Raw genomic sequence first — 22,462 nt, forward strand, 5'->3', positions numbered from 1 at the left:
CAGCTCACGTGGTGTATACATTCGACCGTTGGTGATGGTCGCTCCTCCCTTTGTCCCCGTGTGCATTACACCAAAATGTCTAGCTAGCACACGGGAACAAAGGAGAAGCGACCCCCACGACAACAGTCGGGATTCTTCGTCCTCTCATATATATATGGTGGAACTCTCCCTCACTGATTCCTCTCTGACATTTGCGACCGCGGTGATGGTAGCTCCTCCTTTCGTTCTCGAGTGCATTACACCAAATTGTCTAGCACACGGGAACGAAGGAGAAGCTACCCCCACGACAACAGTCGGGATTCTTCGTCCTCTCATATATGGTGGAGACACGACAGACTTACAGTCAACCCGAAATATCGTTTAATTATCTTTCTAAAAGAGGATTTGGCTGGTCTCACCTCGATGTCGGAGGGGGCGGTGACGGGGACGACGGCGGGGATGATGGAGGGGCCGGGGGGGCTCCTAGATTTCTGTGAAAACAAAAACCCTATAAGCTATCAACTAATCATAGTGCTCCCCAATTTTAGCATTCAAAGTAGGATCGGAGTAGTTTTCCACTTCGAGTATTCAATAAGCAAAATCAAATCACAAAATAAAGTAGTATTCAAATTAGGATGCATTCAATTATAAGCAAAACTACATCATATCCATGCGTCCGTACATCGCCGAATATTATCACTAATACACCTCGAATACCATCATACATATAGCATCGCTAGTACAGCTAGAACAGTAGCGCCCGACGGGTATCGGCGCGGGCGGTGGACACCCAAAGGGACGGAACCATTACAGGATCATAGCTCCAGTGAGATCCCTGAAGAACCTGCCAGGTATTGTCGAACCTGCCCTCCAACGCAACCATGTAGTGACGGACGTGCTGGTCCTCCTCCCTGACACGGTGACGTACCACCTCCGCGGTGTCCGGAAGCCTCGGCACCGTCACTGGCCCATGCGAGCGCCACCAAACAAGGATCGGGTCAACGACGAGCTGGTTCCTCACCAACCTACGCCCACCGGAAGGTAGCACCTCCCAAAACCAGCCCGGCGGAGCCCTGTGCCGGACATGGCCCCTCTGATCAAGCCGGCCTCCTCCGCCGAGTCGACGACGAGGATGCGGGATAGGCATCGTCGACGTCGATGCGGGAATAATTGCTTTAACTAAAAAAACAAACTAGTTCTATTAATTTCCTTACTATAAATAGAATAAAGTAGTACTTACTACAAATAAACTAGCTAGTTTAACTAGTTCTATTATTTTTCTAACTAATTCTATTAAACACTTTCTAAGTAGTACTTACTAAAAGTTATCGGGGAGGGGGGGTACATATATCGACAACGACATACCCGATAAAAAATAAGAAGAGGAAGAAGACGAAAAAAAGAGGAGAAGAAGAAAGGAATAGAGGAGGAGATCGAAGAAAAAAAAGAAAAAAAGAGGAGAAGAAGAAGGAATAGAGGAGAAGAAGAAGAAGGTATATTATTCTATTTCTTCTTCTTCTCCTCTATTTCTTCTTCTTCTACTCTTTTTTTTCTTCTTTTTCATCTTCTTATTTATTTCTCCTCTACTTCCTCTCCTCTTCTTCTTATTCTTCTTCTCCTTCTTCCTCTTCTTATTTTCCTTTTTTCTCTTCTTATTTTTTTCTTCTTTTTTCTAGTCGTATGCAGGCTGTATGGCCCATTAGGCGGCATTTTTTATTTTTTTCCAGTATTTTTTTGTTTTTTGAATTATTTATTTTCTTTTGATTTTTGCTTTATTTTTTCATTCTTTTTTGCTCTTAGCTCAGAATAATTATAAAACTTTCTGTTAATCCATTAGTTTCCAAATTTGAATAGTTTAAATTTCATCCGGAAACTCGTGTGTTACAAAGGGATTTCATTTTTTAAACCTAATTTGAACTCCTGACTTTTTGTGTGTTGAAAATGCACCATTCAAAGCCACATCATCATTTTTCAATCCTTTCAGACTTCATTTGTTATTTTTCATGCATTTACTAATTATTTTGAACTATAAGACCCTAAAATTGAAAAGCATTTCAAATGAACTCTGAAAAGTTTGAAAGTTGGCACGATATCATCATTTCATCCACATAGCATGTGCAAGAAAGTTGAGAGGGTTACGGCAAAAACTGGATGCACTTCGTGTACAAAACGGACAATCTCTTTCAAAGTATCAGGATTTTTCATCCGGAAACTCCTCCGTTACAAAGGGATTTCATTTTTTAAACCTTATTTGAACTCCTGACTTTTTGTGTGTTCAAAATGCACCATTCAAAGCCACATCATCATTTTTCAATCCTTTCTGACTTCATTTGTTATTTTTCATGCGCTTAGTAATTATTTTGAGCTTTAAGACCCTAAAATTGAAAAGCATTTCAAATGAACTCTGAAAAGGTTGAAAGTTGGCATGATATCATCATTTCATCCACATAGCATGTGCAAGAAAGTTGGGAGGGTTACGGCAAAAACTGGATGCACTTCGTGTACAAAACGGACAATCTCTTTCAAAGTATCAGGATTTCATCCGGAAACTCGTGTGTTACAAAGGGATTTCATTTTTAAACCTAATTTGAACTCCTGACTTTTTGTGTGTTCAAAATGCACCATTCAAAGCCACATCATCATTTTTCAATCCTTTCTGACTTCATTTGTTATTTTTCATGCATTTACTAATTATTTTGAACTATAAGACCCTAAAATTGAAAAGCATTTCAAATGAACTCTGAAAAGGTTGAAAGTTCGCATGATATCATCATTTCATCCACATAGCATGTTCAAGAAAGTTGAGAGGGTTACGGCAAAAACTGGATGCACTTCGTCTACAAAACGGACAATCTCTTTCAAAGTATCAGGATTTCATCCAGAAACTCGTCTGTTACAAAGGGATTTCATTTTTTAAACCTTATTTGAACTCCTGACTTTTTGTGTGTTCAAAATGCACCATTCAAAGCCACGTCATCATTTTTCAATCCTTTCTGACTTCATTTGTTATATTTCATGCATTTACTAATTATTTTGAGCTATAAGACCCTAAAATTGAAAAGCATTTCAAATGAACTCTGAAAAGGTTGAAAGTTGGCATGATATCATCATTTCATCCACGTAGCATGTGCAAGAAAGTTGAGAGGGTTACGGCAAAAACTGGATGCACTTCATGTACAAAACGGACAATCTCTTTCAAAGTATCAGGATTTCATCCGGAAACTCGTGTGTTACAAAGGGATTTCATTTTTTTAACCTTATTTGAACTCCTGACTTTTTGTGTGTTCAAAATGCACCATTCAAAGCCACATCATCATTTTTCAATCCTTTCTGACTTCATTTGTTATTTTTCAAGCATTTACTAATTATTTTGAGCTATAAGACCCTAAAATTGAAAAGCATTTCAAATGAACTCTGAAAAGGTTGAAAGTTGGCATGATATCATCATTTCATCCACATAGCGTGTGCAAGAAAGTTGGGAGGGTTACGGCAAAAACTGGATGCACTTCGTGTACAACACGGACAATCTGTTTCAAAGTATCAGGAATTCATCCGGAAACTCGTCTGTTACAAAGGGATTTCATTTTTTAAACCTAATTTGAACTCCTGACATTTTGTGTGTTCAAAATGCACCATTCAAAGCCACATCATCATTTTTCAATCCTTTCTGACTTCATTTGTTATTTTTCATGCATTTACTAATTATTTTGAGCTATAAGACCCTAAAATTGAAAAGCATTTCAAATGAACTCTGAAAAGTTTGAAAGTTGGCATGATATCATCATTTCATCCACATAGCATGTGCAAGAAAGTTGAGAGGGTTACGGCAAAAACTAGATGCACTTCGTGTACAAAACGGACAATCTCTTTCAAAGTATCAGGATTTTTCATCCGGAAACTCCTCCGTTACAAAGGGATTTCATTTTTTAAACCTTATTTGAACTCCTGACTTTTTGTGTGTTCAAAATGCACCATTCAAAGCCACATCATCATTTTTCAATCCTTTCTGACTTCATTTGTTATTTTTCATGCGCTTAGTAATTATTGTGAGCTTTAAGACCCTAAAATTGAAAAGCATTTCAAATGAACTCTGAAAAGGTTGAAAGTTGGCATGATATCATCATTTCATCCACATAGCATGTGCAAGAAAGTTGGGAGGGTTACGGCAAAAACTGGATGCACTTCGTGTACAAAACGGACAATCTCTTTCAAAGTATCAGGATTTCATCCGGAAACTCGTGTGTTACAAAGGGATTTCATTTTTAAACCTAATTTGAACTCCTAACTTTTTGTGTGTTCAAAATGCACCATTCAAAGCCACATCATAATTTTTCAATCCTTTCTGACTTCATTTGTTATTTTTCATGCATTTACTAATTATTTTGAACTATAAGACCCTAAAATTGAAAAGCATTTCAAATGAACTCTGAAAAGGTTGATAGTTCGCATGATATCATCATTTCATCCACATAGCATGTTCAAGAAAGTTGAGAGGGTTACGGCAAAAACTGGATGCACTTCGTCTACAAAACAGACAATCTCTTTCAAAGTATCAGGATTTCATCCGGAAACTCGTCTGTTACAAAGGGATTTCATTTTTTAAACCTTATTTGAACTACTGACTTTTTGTGTGTTCAAAATGCACCATTCAAAGCCACGTCATCATTTTTCAATCCTTTGTGACTTCATTTGTTATATTTCATGCATTTACTAATTATTTTGAGCTATAAGACCCTAAAATTGAAAAGCATTTCAAATGAACTCTGAAAAGGTTGAAAGTTGGCATGATATCATCATTTCATCCACATAGCATGTGCAAGAAAGTTGAGAGGGTTACGGCAAAAACAGGATGCACTTCATGTACAAAACGGACAATCTCTTTCAAAGTATCAGGATTTCATCCGGAAACTCGTGTGTTACAAAGGGATTTCATTTTTTTAACCTTATTTGAACTCCTGACTTTTTGTGTGTTCAAAATGCACCATTCAAAGCCACATCATCATTTTTCAATCCTTTCTGACTTTATTTGTTATTTTCCATGCATTTACTAATTATTTTGAGCTATAAGACCCTAAAATTGAAAAGCATTTCAAATGAACTCTGAAAAGGTTGAAAGTTGGCATGATATCATCATTTCGTCCACATAGCATGTGCAAGAAAGTTGAGAGGGTTACGGCAAAAACTGGATGCACTTCGTGTACAAAACGGACAATCTCTTTCAAAGTATCAGGATTTCATTCGGAAACTCGTCTGTTACAAAGGGATTTCATTTTTTTAAACTTATTTGAACTCCTGACTTTTTGTGTGTTCAAAATGCACCATTCAAAGCCACATCATCATTTTTCAATCCTTTCTGACTTCATTTGTTATTTCTCATGCATTTACTAATTATTTTGAGCTATAAGACCCTAAAATTGAAAAGCATTTCAAATGAACTCTGAAAAGGTTGAAAGTTGGCATGATATCATCATTTCATCCACATAGCATGTGCAAGAAAGTTGAGAGGGTTACGGCAAAAACTGGATGCACTTCGTGTACAAAACGGACAATCTCTTTCAAAGTATCAGGATTTCATCCGGAAACTCGTGTGTTACAAAGGGATTTCATTTTTTTAACCTTATTTGAACTCCTGACTTTTTGTGTGTTCAAAATGCACCATTCAAAGCCACGTCATCATTTTTCAATCCTTTCTGACTTCATTTGTTATTTTCCATGCATTTACTAATTATTTTGAGCTATAAGATCCTAAAATTGAAAAGCATTTCAAATGAACTCTGAAAAGGTTGAAAGTTGGCATGATATCATCATTTCATCCACATAGCATGTGCAAGAAAGTTGAGAGGGTTACGGCAAAAACTGGATGCACTTCGTGTACAAAACGGACAATCTCTTTCAAAGTATCAGGATTTCATCCAAAAACTCGTCTGTTACAAAGGGATTTCATTTTTTAAACCTTATTTGAACTCCTGACTTTTTGTGTGTTCAAAATGCACCATTCAAAGCCACGTCATCATTTTTCAATCCTTTCTGACTTCATTTGTTATATTTCATGCATTTACTAATTATTTTGAGCTATAAGACCCTAAAATTGAAAAGCATTTCAAATGAACTCTGAAAAGGTTGAAAGTTGGCATGATATCATCATTTCATCCACATAGCATGTGCAAGAAAGTTGAGAGGGTTACGGCAAAAACTGGATGCACTTCATGTACAAAACGGACAATCTCTTTCAAAGTATCAGGATTTCATCCGGAAACTCGTGTGTTACAAAGGGATTTCATTTTTTTAACCTTATTTGAACTCCTGACTTTTTGTGTGTTCAAAATGCACCATTCAAAGCCACATCATCATTTTTCAATCCTTTCTGACTTCATTTGTTATTTTTCATGCATTTACTAATTATTTTGAACTATAAGACCCTAAAATTGAAAAGCATTTCAAATGAACTCTGAAAAGGTTGAAAGTTGGCATGATATCATCATTTCATCCACATAGCATGTGCAAGAAAGTTGAGAGGGTTACGGCAAAAACTGGATGCACTTCATGTACAAAACGGACAATCTCTTTCAAAGTATCAGGATTTCATCCGGAAACTCGTGTGTTACAAAGGGATTTCATTTTTTTAACCTTATTTGAACTCCTGACTTTTTGTGTGTTCAAAATGCACCATTCAAAGCCACATCATCATTTTTCAATCCTTTCTGACTTCATTTGTTATTTTCCATGCATTTACTAATTATTTTGAGCTATAAGACCCTAAAATTGAAAAGCATTTCAAATGAACTCTGAAAAGGTTGAAAGTTGGCATGATATCATCATTTCATCCACATAGCATGTGCAAGAAAGTTGAGAGGCTTACGGCAAAAACTGGATGCACTTCGTGTACAAAACGGACAATCTCTTTCAAAGTATCAGGATTTCATCCAGAAACTCGTCTGTTACAAAGGGATTTCATTTTTTAAACCTTATTTGAACTCCTGACTTTTTGTGTGTTCAAAATGCACCATTCAAAGCCACGTCATCCATATTCAATCCTTTCTGACTTCATTTGTTATATTTCATGCATTTACTAATTATTTTGAGCTATAAGACCCTAAAATTGAAAAGCATTTCAAATGAACTCTGAAAAGGTTGAAAGTTGGCATGATATCATCATTTCATCCACATAGCATGTGCAAGAAAGTTGAGAGGGTTACGGCAAAAACTGGATGCACTTCATGTACAAAACGGACAATCTCTTTCAAAGTATCAGGATTTCATCCGGAAACTCGTGTGTTACAAAGGGATTTCATTTTTTAACCTTATTTGAACTCCTGACTTTTTGTGTGTTCAAAATGCACCATTCAAAGCCACATCATCATTTTTCAATCCTTTCTGACTTCATTTGTTATTTTTCACGCATTTACTAATTATTTTGAACTATAAGACCCTAAAATTGAAAAGCATTTCAAATGAACTCTGAAAAGGTTGAAAGTTGGCATGATATCATCATTTCATCCACATAGCATGTGCAAGAAAGTTGAGAGGGTTACGGCAAAAACTGGATGCACTTCGTGTACAAAACGGACAATCTCTTTCAAAGTATCAGGATTTCATCCGGAAACTCGTCTGTTACAAAGGGATTTCATTTTTTAAACCTTATTTGAACTCCTGACTTTTTGTGTGTTCAAAATGCACCATTCAAAGCCACGTCATCATTTTTCAATCCTTTCTGACTTCATTTGTTATATTTCATGCATTTACTAATTATTTTGAGCTACAAGACCCTAAAATTGAAAAGCATTTCAAATGAACTCTGAAAAGGTTGAAAGTTGGCATGATATCATCATTTCATCCACATAGCATGTGCAAGAAAGTTGAGAGGGTTACGGCAAAAACTGGATGCACTTCATGTACAAAACGGACAATCTCTTTCAAAGTATCAGGATTTCATCCGGAAACTCGTGTGTTACAAAGGGATTTCATTTTTTTAACCTTATTTGAACTCCTGACTTTTTGTGTGTTCAAAATGCACCATTCAAAGCCACATCATCATTTTTCAATCCTTTCTGACTTCATTTGTTATTTTCCATGCATTTACTAATTATTTTGAGCTATAAGACCCTAAAATTGAAAAGCATTTCAAATGAACTCTGAAAAGGTTGAAAGTTGGCATGATATCATCATTTCATCCACATAGCATGTGAAAGAAAGTTGGGAGGGTTACGGCAAAAACTGGATGCACTTCGTGTACAGAACGGACAATCTCTTTCAAAGTATCAGGATTTCATCCGGAAACTCGTCTGTTACAAAGGGATTTCATTTTTTAAACCTTATTTGAAATCCTGACATTTTGTGTGTTCAAAATGCACCATTCAAAGCCACATCTTCATTTTTCAATCCTTTCTGACTTCATTTGTTATTTTTCCTGCATTTACTAATTATTTTGAGCTATAAGACCCTAACATTGAAAAGGATTTCAAATGAACTCTGAAAAGGTTGAAAGTTGGCATGATATCATCATTTCATCCACATAGCATGTATAAGAAAGTTGAGAGGGTTACGGCAAAAACTGGATGCACTTCGTGTACAAAACGGACAATCTCTTTCAAAGTATCAGGATTTCATCCGGAAACTCGTCTGTTACAAAGGGATTTCATTTTTTAAAACTTATTTGAACTTCTGACTTTTTGTGTGTTCAAAATGCACCATTCAGAGCCACATCATCATTTTTCAATCCTTTCTGACTTCATTTGTTATTTCTCATGCATTTACTAATTATTTTGAGCTATAAGACCCTAAAATTGAAAAGCATTTCAAATGAACTCTAAAAAGGTTGAAAGTTGGCATGATATCATCATTTCATCCACATAGCATGTGCAAGAAAGTTGAGAGGGTTACGGCCAAAACTGGATGCACTTCGTGTACAAAACGGACAATCTCTTTCAAAGTATCAGGATTTCATCCAGAAACTCGTCTGTTACAAAGGGATTTCATTTTTTAAACCTTATTTGAACTCCTGACTTTTTGTGTGTTCAAAATGCACCATTCAAAGCCATATCATCATTTTTCAATCCTTTCTGACTTCATTTGTTATTTTTCATGCATTTACTAATTATTTTGAACTATAAGACCCTAAAATTGAAAAGCATTTCAAATGAACTCTGAAAAGGTTGAAAGTTGGCATGATATCATCATTTCATCCACATAGCATGTGAAAGAAAGTTGGGAGGGTTACGGCAAAAACTGGATGCACTTCGTGTACAAAACGGACAATCTCTTTCAAAGTATCAGGATTTCATCCAGAAACTCGTGTGTTACAAAGGGATTTCATTTTTTAAACCTTATTTGAACTCCTGACATTTTGTTTGTTCAAAATGCACCATTCAAAGCCACATCATCATTTTTCAATCCTTTCTGACTTCATTTGTTATTTTTCATGCATTTACTAATTATTTTGAGCTATAAGACCCTAACATTGAAAAGCATTTCAAATGAACTCTGAAAAGGTTGAAAGTTGGCATGATATCATCATTTCATCCACATAGCATGTGCAAGAAAGTTGAGAGGGTTACGGCAAAAACTGGATGCACTTCGTGTACAAAACGGACAATCTCTTTCAAAGTATCAGGATTGCATCCGGAAACTCGTCTGTTACAAAGGGATTTCATTTTTTAAACCTTATTTGAACTCTTGACTTTTTGTGTGTTCAAAATGCACCATTCAAAGCCACGTCATCATTTTTCAATCCTTTCTGACTTCATTTGTTATATTTCATGCATTTACTAATTATTTTGAGCTACAATTCCCTAAAATTGAAAAGCATTTCAAACGAACTCTGAAAAGGTTGAAAGTTGGCATGATATCATCATTTCATCCACATAGCATGTGCAAGAAAGTTGAGAGGGTTACGGCAAAAACTGGATGCACTTCATGTACAAAACGGACAATCTCTTTCAAAGTATCAGGATTTCATCCGGAAACTCGTGTGTTACAAAGGGATTTCATTTTTTTAACCTTATTTGAACTCCTGACTTTTTGTGTGTTCAAAATGCACCATTCAAAGCCACATCATCATTTTTCAATCCTTCCTGACTTCATTTGTTATTTTTCATGCATTTACTAATTATTTTGAACTATAAGACCCTAAAATTGAAAAGCATTTCAAATGAACTCTGAAAAGGTTGAAAGTTGGCATGATATCATCATTTCATCCACATAGCATGTGCAAGAAAGTTGAGAGGGTTACGGCAAAAACTGGATGCACTTCATGTACAAAACGGACAATCTCTTTCAAAGTATCAGGATTTCATCCGGAAACTCGTGTGTTACAAAGGGATTTCATTTTTTTAACCTTATTTGAACTCCTGACTTTTTGTGTGTTCAAAATGCACCATTCAAAGCCACATCATCATTTTTCAATCCTTTCTGACTTCATTTGTTATTTTCCATGCATTTACTAATTATTTTGAGCTATAAGACCCTAAAATTGAAAAGCATTTCAAATGAACTCTGAAAAGGTTGAAAGTTGGCATGATATCATCATTTCATCCACATAGCATGTGCAAGAAAGTTGAGAGGGTTACGGCAAAAACTGGATGCACTTCATGTACAAAACGGACAATCTCTTTCAAAGTATCAGGATTTCATCCGGAAACTCATGTGTTACAAAGGGATTTCATTTTTTTAAACTTATTTGAACTCCTGACTTTTTGTGTGTTCAAAATGCACCATTCAAAGCCACATCATCATTTTTCAATCCTTTCTGACTTCATTTGTTATTTTTCATGCATTTACTAATTATTTTGAGCTATAAGGCCCTAACATTGAAAAGCATTTCAAATGAACTCTGAAAAGGTTGAAAGTTGGCATGATATCATCATTTCATCCACATAGCATGTGCAAGAAAGTTGAGAGGGTTACGGCAAAAACTGGATGCACTTCGTGTACAAAACGGACAATCTCTTTCAAAGTATCAGGATTGCATCCGGAAACTCGTCTGTTACAAAGGGATTTCATTTTTTAAACCTTATTTGAACTCTTGACTTTTTGTGTGTTCAAAATGCACCATTCAAAGCCACGTCATCATTTTTCAATCCTTTCTGACTTCATTTGTTATATTTCATGCATTTACTAATTATTTTGAGCTACAATTCCCTAAAATTGAAAAGCATTTCAAACGAACTCTGAAAAGGTTGAAAGTTGGCATGATATCATCATTTCATCCACATAGCATGTGCAAGAAAGTTGAGAGGGTTACGGCAAAAACTGGATGCACTTCATGTACAAAACGGACAATCTCTTTCAAAGTATCAGGATTTCATCCGGAAACTCGTGTGTTACAAAGGGATTTCATTTTTTTAACCTTATTTGAACTCCTGACTTTTTGTGTGTTCAAAATGCACCATTCAAAGCCACATCATCATTTTTCAATCCTTCCTGACTTCATTTGTTATTTTTCATGCATTTACTAATTATTTTGAACTATAAGACCCTAAAATTGAAAAGCATTTCAAATGAACTCTGAAAAGGTTGAAAGTTGGCATGATATCATCATTTCATCCACATAGCATGTGCAAGAAAGTTGAGAGGGTTACGGCAAAAACTGGATGCACTTCATGTACAAAACGGACAATCTCTTTCAAAGTATCAGGATTTCATCCGGAAACTCGTGTGTTACAAAGGGATTTCATTTTTTTAACCTTATTTGAACTCCTGACTTTTTGTGTGTTCAAAATGCACCATTCAAAGCCACATCATCATTTTTCAATCCTTTCTGACTTCATTTGTTATTTTCCATGCATTTACTAATTATTTTGAGCTATAAGACCCTAAAATTGAAAAGCATTTCAAATGAACTCTGAAAAGGTTGAAAGTTGGCATGATATCATCATTTCATCCACATAGCATGTGCAAGAAAGTTGAGAGGGTTACGGCAAAAACTGGATGCACTTCATGTACAAAACGGACAATCTCTTTCAAAGTATCAGGATTTCATCCGGAAACTCGTGTGTTACAAAGGGATTTCATTTTTTTAAACTTATTTGAACTCCTGACTTTTTGTGTGTTCAAAATGCACCATTCAAAGCCACATCATCATTTTTCAATCCTTTCTTACTTCATTTGTTATTTCTCATGCATTTACTAATTATTTTGAGCTATAAGACCCTAAAATTGAAAAGCATTTCAAATGAACTCTGAAAAGGTTGAAAGTTGGCATGATATCATCATTTCATCCACATAGCATGTGCAAGAAAGTTGAGAGGGTTACGGCAAAAACTGGATGCACTTCGTGTACAAAACGGACAATCTCTTTCAAAGTATCAGGATTTCATCCAGAAACTCGTCTGTTACAAAGGGATTTCATTTTTTAAACCTTATTTGAACTCCTGACTTTTTGTGTGTTCAAAATGCACCATTCAAAGCCACGTCATCCATTTTCAATCCTTTCTGACTTCATTTGTTATATTTCATGCATTTACTAATTATTTTGAGCTATAAGACCTAAAATTGAAAAGCATTTCAAATGAACTCTGAAAAGGTTGAAAGTTGGCATGATATCATCATTTCATCCACATAGCATGTGCAAGAAAGTTGAGAGGGTTACGGCAAAAACTGGATGCACTTCATGTACAAAACGGACAATCTCTTTCAAAGTATCAGGATTTCATCCGGAAACTCGTATGTTACAAAGGGATTTCATTTTTTTAACCTTATTTGAACTCCTGACTTTTTGTGTGTTCAAAATGCACCATTCAAAGCCACATCATCATTTTTCAATCCTTTCTGACTTCATTTGTTATTTTTCATGCATTTACTAATTATTTTGAACTATAAGACCCTAAAATTGAAAAGCATTTCAAATGAACTCTGAAAAGGTTGAAAGTTGGCATGATATCATCATTTCATCCACATAGCATGTGAAAGAAAGTTGGGAGGGTTACGGCAAAAACTGGATGCACTTCGTGTACAAAACGGACAATCTCTTTCAAAGTATCAGGATTTCATCCAGAAACTCGTCTGTTACAAAGGGATTTCATTTTTTAAACCTTATTTGAACTCCTGACATTTTGTGTGTTCAAAATGCACCATTCAAAGCCACATCATCATTTTTCAATCCTTTCTGACTTCATTTGTTATTTTTCATGCATTTACTAATTATTTTGAGCTATAAGACCCTAACATTGAAAAGCATTTCAAATGAACTCTGAAAAGGTTGAAAGTTGGCATGATATCATCATTTCATCCACATAGCATGTGCAAGAAAGTTGAGAGGGTTACGGCAAAAACTGGATGCACTTCGTGTACAAAACGGACAATCTCTTTCAAAGTATCAGGATTGCATCCGGAAACTCGTCTGTTACAAAGGGATTTCATTTTTTAAACCTTATTTGAACTCCTGACTTTTTGTGTGTTCAAAATGCACCATTCAAAGCCACGTCATCATTTTTCAATCCTTTCTGACTTCATTTGTTATATTTCATGCATTTACTAATTATTTTGAGCTAGAATTCCCTAAAATTGAAAAGCATTTCAAACGAACTCTGAAAAGGTTGAAAGTTGGCATGATATCATCATTTCATCCACATAGCATGTGCAAGAAAGTTGAGAGGGTTACGGCAAAAACTGGATGCACTTCATGTACAAAACGGACAATCTCTTTCAAAGTATCAGGATTTCATCCGGAAACTCGTCTGTTACAAAGGGATTTCATTTTTTTAACCTTATTTGAACTCCTGACTTTTTGTGTGTTCAAAATGCACCATTCAAAGCCACATCGTCATTTTTCAATCCTTTCTGACTTCATTTGTTATTTTTCATGCATTTACTAATTATTTTGAACTATAAGACCCTAAAATTGAAAAGCATTTCAAATGAACTCTGAAAAGGTTGAAAGTTGGCATGATATCATCATTTCATCCACATAGCATGTGCAAGAAAGTTGAGAGGGTTATGGCAAAAACTGGATGCACTTCATGTACAAAACGGACAATCTCTTTCAAAGTATCAGGATTTCATCCGGAAACTCGTGTGTTACAAAGGGATTTCATTTTTTTAACCTTATTTGAACTCCTGACTTTTTGTGTGTTCAAAATGCACCATTCAAAGCCACATCATCATTTTTCAATCCTTTCTGACTTCATTTGTTATTTTCCATGCATTTACTAATTATTTTGAGCTATAAGACCCTAAAATTGAAAAGCATTTCAAATGAACTCTGAAAAGGTTGAAAGTTGGCATGATATCATCATTTCATCCACATAGCATGTGCAAGAAAGTTGAGAGGGTTACGGCAAAAACTGGATGCACTTCATGTACAAAACGGACAATCTCTTTCAAAGTATCAGGATTTCATCCGGAAACTCGTGTGTTACAAAGGGATTTCATTTTTTTAAACTTATTTGAACTCCTGACTTTTTGTGTGTTCAAAATGCACCATTCAAAGCCACATCATCATTTTTCAATCCTTTCTGACTTCATTTGTTATTTCTCATGCATTTACTAATTATTTTGAGCTATAAGACCCTAAAATTGAAAAGCATTTCAAATGAACTCTGAAAAGGTTGAAAGTTGGCATGATATCATCATTTCATCCACATAGCATGTGCAAGAAAGTTGAGAGGGTTACGGCAAAAACTGTATGCACTTCGTGTACAAAACGGACAATCTCTTTCAAAGTATCAGGATTTCATCCAGAAACTCGTCTGTTACAAAGGGATTTCATTTTTTAAACCTTATTTGAACTCCTGACTTTTTGTGTGTTCAAAATGCACCATTCAAAGCCACGTCATCCATTTTCAATCCTTTCTGACTTCATTTGTTATATTTCATGCATTTACTAATTATTTTGAGCTATAAGACCTAAAATTGAAAAGCATTTCAAATGAACTCTGAAAAGGTTGAAAGTTGGCATGATATCATCATTTCATCCACATAGCATGTGCAAGAAAGTTGAGAGGGTTACGGCAAAAACTGGATGCACTTCATGTACAAAACGGACAATCTCTTTCAAAGTATCAGGATTTCATCCGGAAACTCGTATGTTACAAAGGGATTTCATTTTTTTAACCTTATTTGAACTCCTGACTTTTTGTGTGTTCAAAATGCACCATTCAAAGCCACATCATCATTTTTCAATCCTTTCTGACTTCATTTGTTATTTTTCATGCATTTACTAATTATTTTGAACTATAAGACCCTAAAATTGAAAAGCATTTCAAATGAACTCTGAAAAGGTTGAAAGTTGGCATGATATCATCATTTCATCCACATAGCATGTGCAAGAAAGTTGAGAGGGTTACGGCAAAAACTGGATGCACTTCGTGTACAAAACGGACAATCTCTTTCAAAGTATCAGGATTTCATCCGGAAACTCGTCTGTTACAAAGGGATTTCATTTTTTAAACCTTATTTGAACTCCTGACTTTTTGTGTGTTCAAAATGCACCATTCAAAGCCACGTCATCATTTTCCAATCCTTTCTGACTTCATTTGTTATATTTCATGCATTTACTAATTATTTTGAGCTACAAGACCCTAAAATTGAAAAGCATTTCAAATGAACTCTGAAAAGGTTGAAAGTTGGCATGATATCATCATTTCATCCACATAGCATGTGCAAGAAAGTTGAGAGGGTTACGGCAAAAACTGGATGCACTTCATGTACAAAACGGACAATCTCTTTCAAAGTATCAGGATTTCATCCGGAAACTCGTGTGTTACAAAGGGATTTCATTTTTTTAACCTTATTTGAACTCCTGACTTTTTGTGTGTTCAAAATGCACCATTCAAAGCCACATCATCATTTTTCAATCCTTTCTGACTTCATTTGTTATTTTTCATGCATTACTAATTATTTTGAACTATAAGACCCTAAAATTGAAAAGCATTTCAAATGAACTCTGAAAAGGTTGAAAGTTGGCATGATATCATCATTTCATCCACATAGCATGTGAAAGAAAGTTGGGAGGGTTACGGCAAAAACTGGATGCACTTCGTGTACAAAACGGACAATCTCTTTCAAAGTATCAGGATTTCATCCAGAAACTCGTCTGTTACAAAGGGATTTCATTTTTTAAACCTTATTTGAACTCCTGACATTTTGTGTGTTCAAAATGCACCATTCAAAGCCACATCATCATTTTTCAATCCTTTCTGACTTCATTTGTTATTTTTCATGCATTTACTAATTATTTTGAGCTATAAGACCCTAACATTGAAAAGCATTTCAAATGAACTCTGAAAAGGTTGAAAGTTGGCATGATATCATCATTTCATCCACATAGCATGTGCAAGAAAGTTGAGAGGGTTACGGCAAAAACTGGATGCACTTCGTGTACAAAACGGACAATCTCTTTCAAAGTATCAGGATTGCATCCGGAAACTCGTCTGTTACAAAGGGATTTCATTTTTTAAACCTTATTTGAACTCCTGACTTTTTGTGTGTTCAAAATGCACCATTCAAAGCCACGTCATCATTTTTCAATCCTTTCTGACTTCATTTGTTATATTTCATGCATTTACTAATTATTTTGAGCTACAATTCCCTAAAATTGAAAAGCATTTCAAACGAACTCTGAAAAGGTTGAAAGTTGGCATGATATCATCATTTCATCCACATAGCATGTGCAAGAAAGTTGAGAGGGTTACGGCAAAAACTGGATGCACTTCATGTACAAAACGGACAATCTCTTTCAAAGTATCAGGATTTCATCCGGAAACTCGTCTGTTACAAAGGGATTTCATTTTTTTAACCTTATTTGAACTCCTGACTTTTTGTGTGTTCAAAATGCACCATTCAAAGCCACATCGTCATTTTTCAATCCTTTCTGACTTCATTTGTTATTTTTCATGCATTTACTAATTATTTTGAACTATAAGACCCTAAAATTGAAAAGCATTTCAAATGAACTCTGAAAAGGTTGAAAGTTGGCATGATATCATCATTTCATCCACATAGCATGTGCAAGAAAGTTGAGAGGGTTATGGCAAAAACTGGATGCACTTCATGTACAAAACGGACAATCTCTTTCAAAGTATCAGGATTTCATCCGGAAACTCGTGTGTTACAAAGGGATTTCATTTTTTTAACCTTATTTGAACTCCTGACTTTTTGTGTGTTCAAAATGCACCATTCAAAGCCACATCATCATTTTTCAATCCTTTCTGACTTCATTTGTTATTTTCCATGCATTTACTAATTATTTTGAGCTATAAGACCCTAAAATTGAAAAGCATTTCAAATGAACTCTGAAAAGGTTGAAAGTTGGCATGATATCATCATTTCATCCACATAGCATGTGCAAGAAAGTTGAGAGGGTTACGGCAAAAACTGGATGCACTTCATGTACAAAACGGACAATCTCTTTCAAAGTATCAGGATTTCATCCGGAAACTCGTGTGTTACAAAGGGATTTCATTTTTTTAAACTTATTTGAACTCCTGACTTTTTGTGTGTTCAAAATGCACCATTCAAAGCCACATCATCATTTTTCAATCCTTTCTGACTTCATTTGTTATTTCTCATGCATTTACTAATTATTTTGAGCTATAAGACCCTAAAATTGAAAAGCATTTCAAATGAACTCTGAAAAGGTTGAAAGTTGGCATGATATCATCATTTCATCCACATAGCATGTGCAAGAAAGTTGAGAGGGTTACGGCAAAAACTGTATGCACTTCGTGTACAAAACGGACAATCTCTTTCAAAGTATCAGGATTTCATCCAGAAACTCGTCTGTTACAAAGGGATTTCATTTTTTAAACCTTATTTGAACTCCTGACTTTTTGTGTGTTCAAAATGCACCATTCAAAGCCACGTCATCCATTTTCAATCCTTTCTGACTTCATTTGTTATATTTCATGCATTTACTAATTATTTTGAGCTATAAGACCTAAAATTGAAAAGCATTTCAAATGAACTCTGAAAAGGTTGAAAGTTGGCATGATATCATCATTTCATCCACATAGCATGTGCAAGAAAGTTGAGAGGGTTACGGCAAAAACTGGATGCACTTCATGTACAAAACGGACAATCTCTTTCAAAGTATCAGGATTTCATCCGGAAACTCGTATGTTACAAAGGGATTTCATTTTTTTAACCTTATTTGAACTCCTGACTTTTTGTGTGTTCAAAATGCACCATTCAAAGCCACATCATCATTTTTCAATCCTTTCTGACTTCATTTGTTATTTTTCATGCATTTACTAATTATTTTGAACTATAAGACCCTAAAATTGAAAAGCATTTCAAATGAACTCTGAAAAGGTTGAAAGTTGGCATGATATCATCATTTCATCCACATAGCATGTGCAAGAAAGTTGAGAGGGTTACGGCAAAAACTGGATGCACTTCGTGTACAAAACGGACAATCTCTTTCAAAGTATCAGGATTTCATCCGGAAACTCGTCTGTTACAAAGGGATTTCATTTTTTAAACCTTATTTGAACTCCTGACTTTTTGTGTGTTCAAAATGCACCATTCAAAGCCACGTCATCATTTTCCAATCCTTTCTGACTTCATTTGTTATATTTCATGCATTTACTAATTATTTTGAGCTACAAGACCCTAAAATTGAAAAGCATTTCAAATGAACTCTGAAAAGGTTGAAAGTTGGCATGATATCATCATTTCATCCACATAGCATGTGCAAGAAAGTTGAGAGGGTTACGGCAAAAACTGGATGCACTTCATGTACAAAACGGACAATCTCTTTCAAAGTATCAGGATTTCATCCGGAAACTCGTGTGTTACAAAGGGATTTCATTTTTTTAACCTTATTTGAACTCCTGACTTTTTGTGTGTTCAAAATGCACCATTCAAAGCCACATCATCATTTTTCAATCCTTTCTGACTTCATTTGTTATTTTCCATGCATTTACTAATTATTTTGAGCTATAAGACCCTAAAATTGAAAAGCATTTCAAATGAACTCTGAAAAGGTTGAAAGTTGGCATGATATCATCATTTCATCCACATAGCATGTGAAAGAAAGTTGGGAGGGTTACGGCAAAAACTGGATGCACTTCGTGTACAGAACGGACAATCTCTTTCAAAGTATCAGGATTTCATCCGGAAACTCGTCTGTTACAAAGGGATTTCATTTTTTAAACCTTATTTGAACTCCTGACATTTTGTGTGTTCAAAATGCACCATTCAAAGCCACATCATCATTTTTCAATCCTTTCTGACTTCATTTGTTATTTTCCATGCATTTACTAATTATTTTGAGCTATAAGACCCTAAAATTGAAAAGCATTTCAAATGAACTCTGAAAAGGTTGAAAGTTGGCATGATATCATCATTTCATCCACATAGCATGTGCAAGAAAGTTGTGCGGGTTACGGCAAAAACTGGATGCACTTCGTGTACAAAACGGACAATCTCTTTCAAAGTATCAGGATTTCATCCGGAAACTCGTCTGTTACATAGGGATTTCATTTTTTAAAACTTATTTGAACTCCTGACTTTTTGTGTGTTCAAAATGCACCATTCAGAGCCACATCATCATTTTTCAATCCTTTCTGACTTCATTTGTTATTTCTCATGCATTTACTAATTATTTTGAGCTATAAGACCCTAAAATTGAAAAGCATTTCAAATGAACTCTAAAAAGGTTGAAAGTTGGCATGATATCATCATTTCATCCACATAGCACGTGTAAGAAAGTTGAGAGGGTTACGGCAAAAACTGGATGCACTTCGTGTACAAAACGGACAATCTCTTTCAAAGTATCAGGATTTCATCCAGAAACTCGTCTGTTACAAAGGGATTTCATTTTTTAAACCTTATTTGAACTCCTGACATTTTGTGTGTTCAAAATGCACCATTCAAAGCCACATAATCATTTTTCAATCCTTTCTGACTTCATTTGTTATTTTTCATGCATTTACTAATTATTTTGAGCTATAAGACCTTAACATTGAAAAGCATTTCAAATGAACTGTGAAAAGGTTGAAAGTTGGCATGATATCATCATTTCATCCACATAGCATGTGCAAGAAAGTTGAGAGGGTTACGGCAAAAACTGGATGCACTTCGTGTACAAAACGGATAATCTCTTTCAAAGTATCAGGATTTCATCCGGAAACTCGTCTGTTACAAAGGGATTTCAATTTTTAAACCTTATTTGAACTCCTGACTTTTTGTGTGTTCAAAATGCACCATTCAAAGCCACGTCATCATTTTTCAATCCTTTCTGACTTCATTTGTTATATTTCATGCATTTACTAATTATTTTGAGCTACAAGACCCTAAAATTGAAAAGCATTTCAAATGAACGCTGAAAAGGTTGAAAGTTGGCATGATATCATCATTTCATCCACATAGCATGTGCAAGAAAGTTGAGAGGGTTACGGCAAAAACTGGATGCACTTCATGTACAAAACGGACAATCTCTTTCAAAGTATCAGGATTTTATTCGGAAACTCGTCTGTTACAAAGGGATTTCATTTTTTTAACCTTATTTGAACTCCTGACTTTTTGTGTGTTCAAAATGCACCATTCAAAACCACATCATCATTTTTCAATCCTTTCTGACTTCATTTGTTATTTTCCATGCATTTACTAATTATTTTGAGCTATAAGACCCTAAAATTGAAAAGCATTTCAAATGAACTCTGAAAAGGTTGAAAGTTGGCATGATATCATCATTTCATCCACATAGCATGTGAAAGAAAGTTGGGAGGGTTACGGCAAAAACTGGATGCACTTCGTGTACAAAACGGACAATCTCTTTCAAAGTATCAGGATTTCATCCGGAAACTCGTCTGTTACAAAGGGATTTCATTTTTTTAAACCTTATTTGAACTCCTGACATTTTGTGTGTTCAAAATGCACCATTCAAAGCCACATCATCATTTTTCAATCCATTCTGACTTCATTTGTTATTTTTCATGCATTTACTAATTATTTTGAGCTATAAGTCCCTAACATTGAAAAGCATTTCAAATGAACTCTGAAAAGGTTGAAAGTTGGCATGATATCATCATTTCATCCACATAGCATGTGCAAGAAAGCTGAGAGGGTTACGGCAAAAACTGGATGCACTTCGTGTACAAAACGGACAATCTCTTTCAAAGTATCAGGATTTCATCCGGAAACTCGTGTGTTACAAAGGAATTTCATTTTTAAAAACATATTTGAACTCCTGACTTTTTGTGTGTTCAAAATGCACCATTCAAAGCCACATCATCATTTTTCAATCCTTTCTGACTTCATTTGTTATTTCTCATGCATTTACTAATTATTTTGAGCTATAAGACCCTAAAATTGAAAAGCATTTCAAATGAACTCTGAAAGGGTTGAAAGTTGGCATGATATCATCATTTCATCCACATAGCATGTGCAAGAAAGTTGAGAGGGTTACGGCACAAACTGGATGCACTTCGTGTACAAAACGGACAATGTCTTTCAAAGTATCAGGATTTCATCTGGAAACTCGTCTGTTACAAAGGGATTTCATTTTTTAAACCTTATTTGAACTCCTGACTTTTTGTGTGTTCAAAATGCACCATTCAAAGCCACGTCATCATTTTTCAATCCTTTCTGACTTCATTTGTTATATTTCATGCATTTACTAATTATTTTGAACTATAAGACCCTAAAATTGAAAAGCATTTCAAATGAACTCTGAAAAGGTTGAAAGTTGGCATGATATCATCATTTCATCCACATAGCATGTGAAAGAAAGTTGGGAGGGTTACGGCAAAAACTGGATGCACTTCGTGTACAGAACGGACAATCTCTTTCAAAGTATCAGGATTTCATCCGGAAACTCGTCTGTTACAAAGGGATTTCATTTTTTAAACCTTATTTGAACTCCTGACATTTTGTGTGTTCAAAATGCACCATTCAAAGCCACATCATCATTTTTCAATCCTTTCTGACTTCATTTGTTATTTTTCATGCATTTACTAATTATTTTGAGCTATAAGACCCTAACATTGAAAAGCATTTCAAATGAACTCTGAAAAGGTTGAAAGTTGGCATGATATCAGCATTTCATCCACATAGCATGTGCAAGAAAGTTGAGAGGGTTACGGCAAAAACTGGATGCACTTCGTGTACAAAACGGACAATCTCTTTCAAAGTATCAGGATTTCATCCGGAAACTCGTCTGTTACAAAGGGATTTCATTTTTTAAAACTTATTTGAACTCCTGACTTTTTGTGTGTTCAAAATGCACCATTCAAAGCCACATCATCATTTTTCAATCCTTTCTGACTTCATTTGTTATTTCTCATGCATTTACTAATTATTTTGAGCTACAAGACCCTAAAATTGAAAAGCATTTCAAATGAACTCTGAAAAGGTTGAAAGTTGGCATGATATCATCATTTCATCCACATAGCATGTGCAAGAAAGTTGAGAGGGTTACGGCAAAAACTGGATGCACTTCGTGTACAAAACGGACAATCTCTTTCAAAGTATCTGGATTTCATCCAGAAACTCGTCTGTTACAAAGGGATTTCATTTTTTAAACCTTATTTGAACTCCTGACTTT

This window comes from Aegilops tauschii, chromosome 5, assembly GCF_002575655.3.
Source record: "Aegilops tauschii subsp. strangulata cultivar AL8/78 chromosome 5, Aet v6.0, whole genome shotgun sequence".
Lineage (NCBI taxonomy): Eukaryota > Viridiplantae > Streptophyta > Magnoliopsida > Poales > Poaceae > Aegilops > Aegilops tauschii.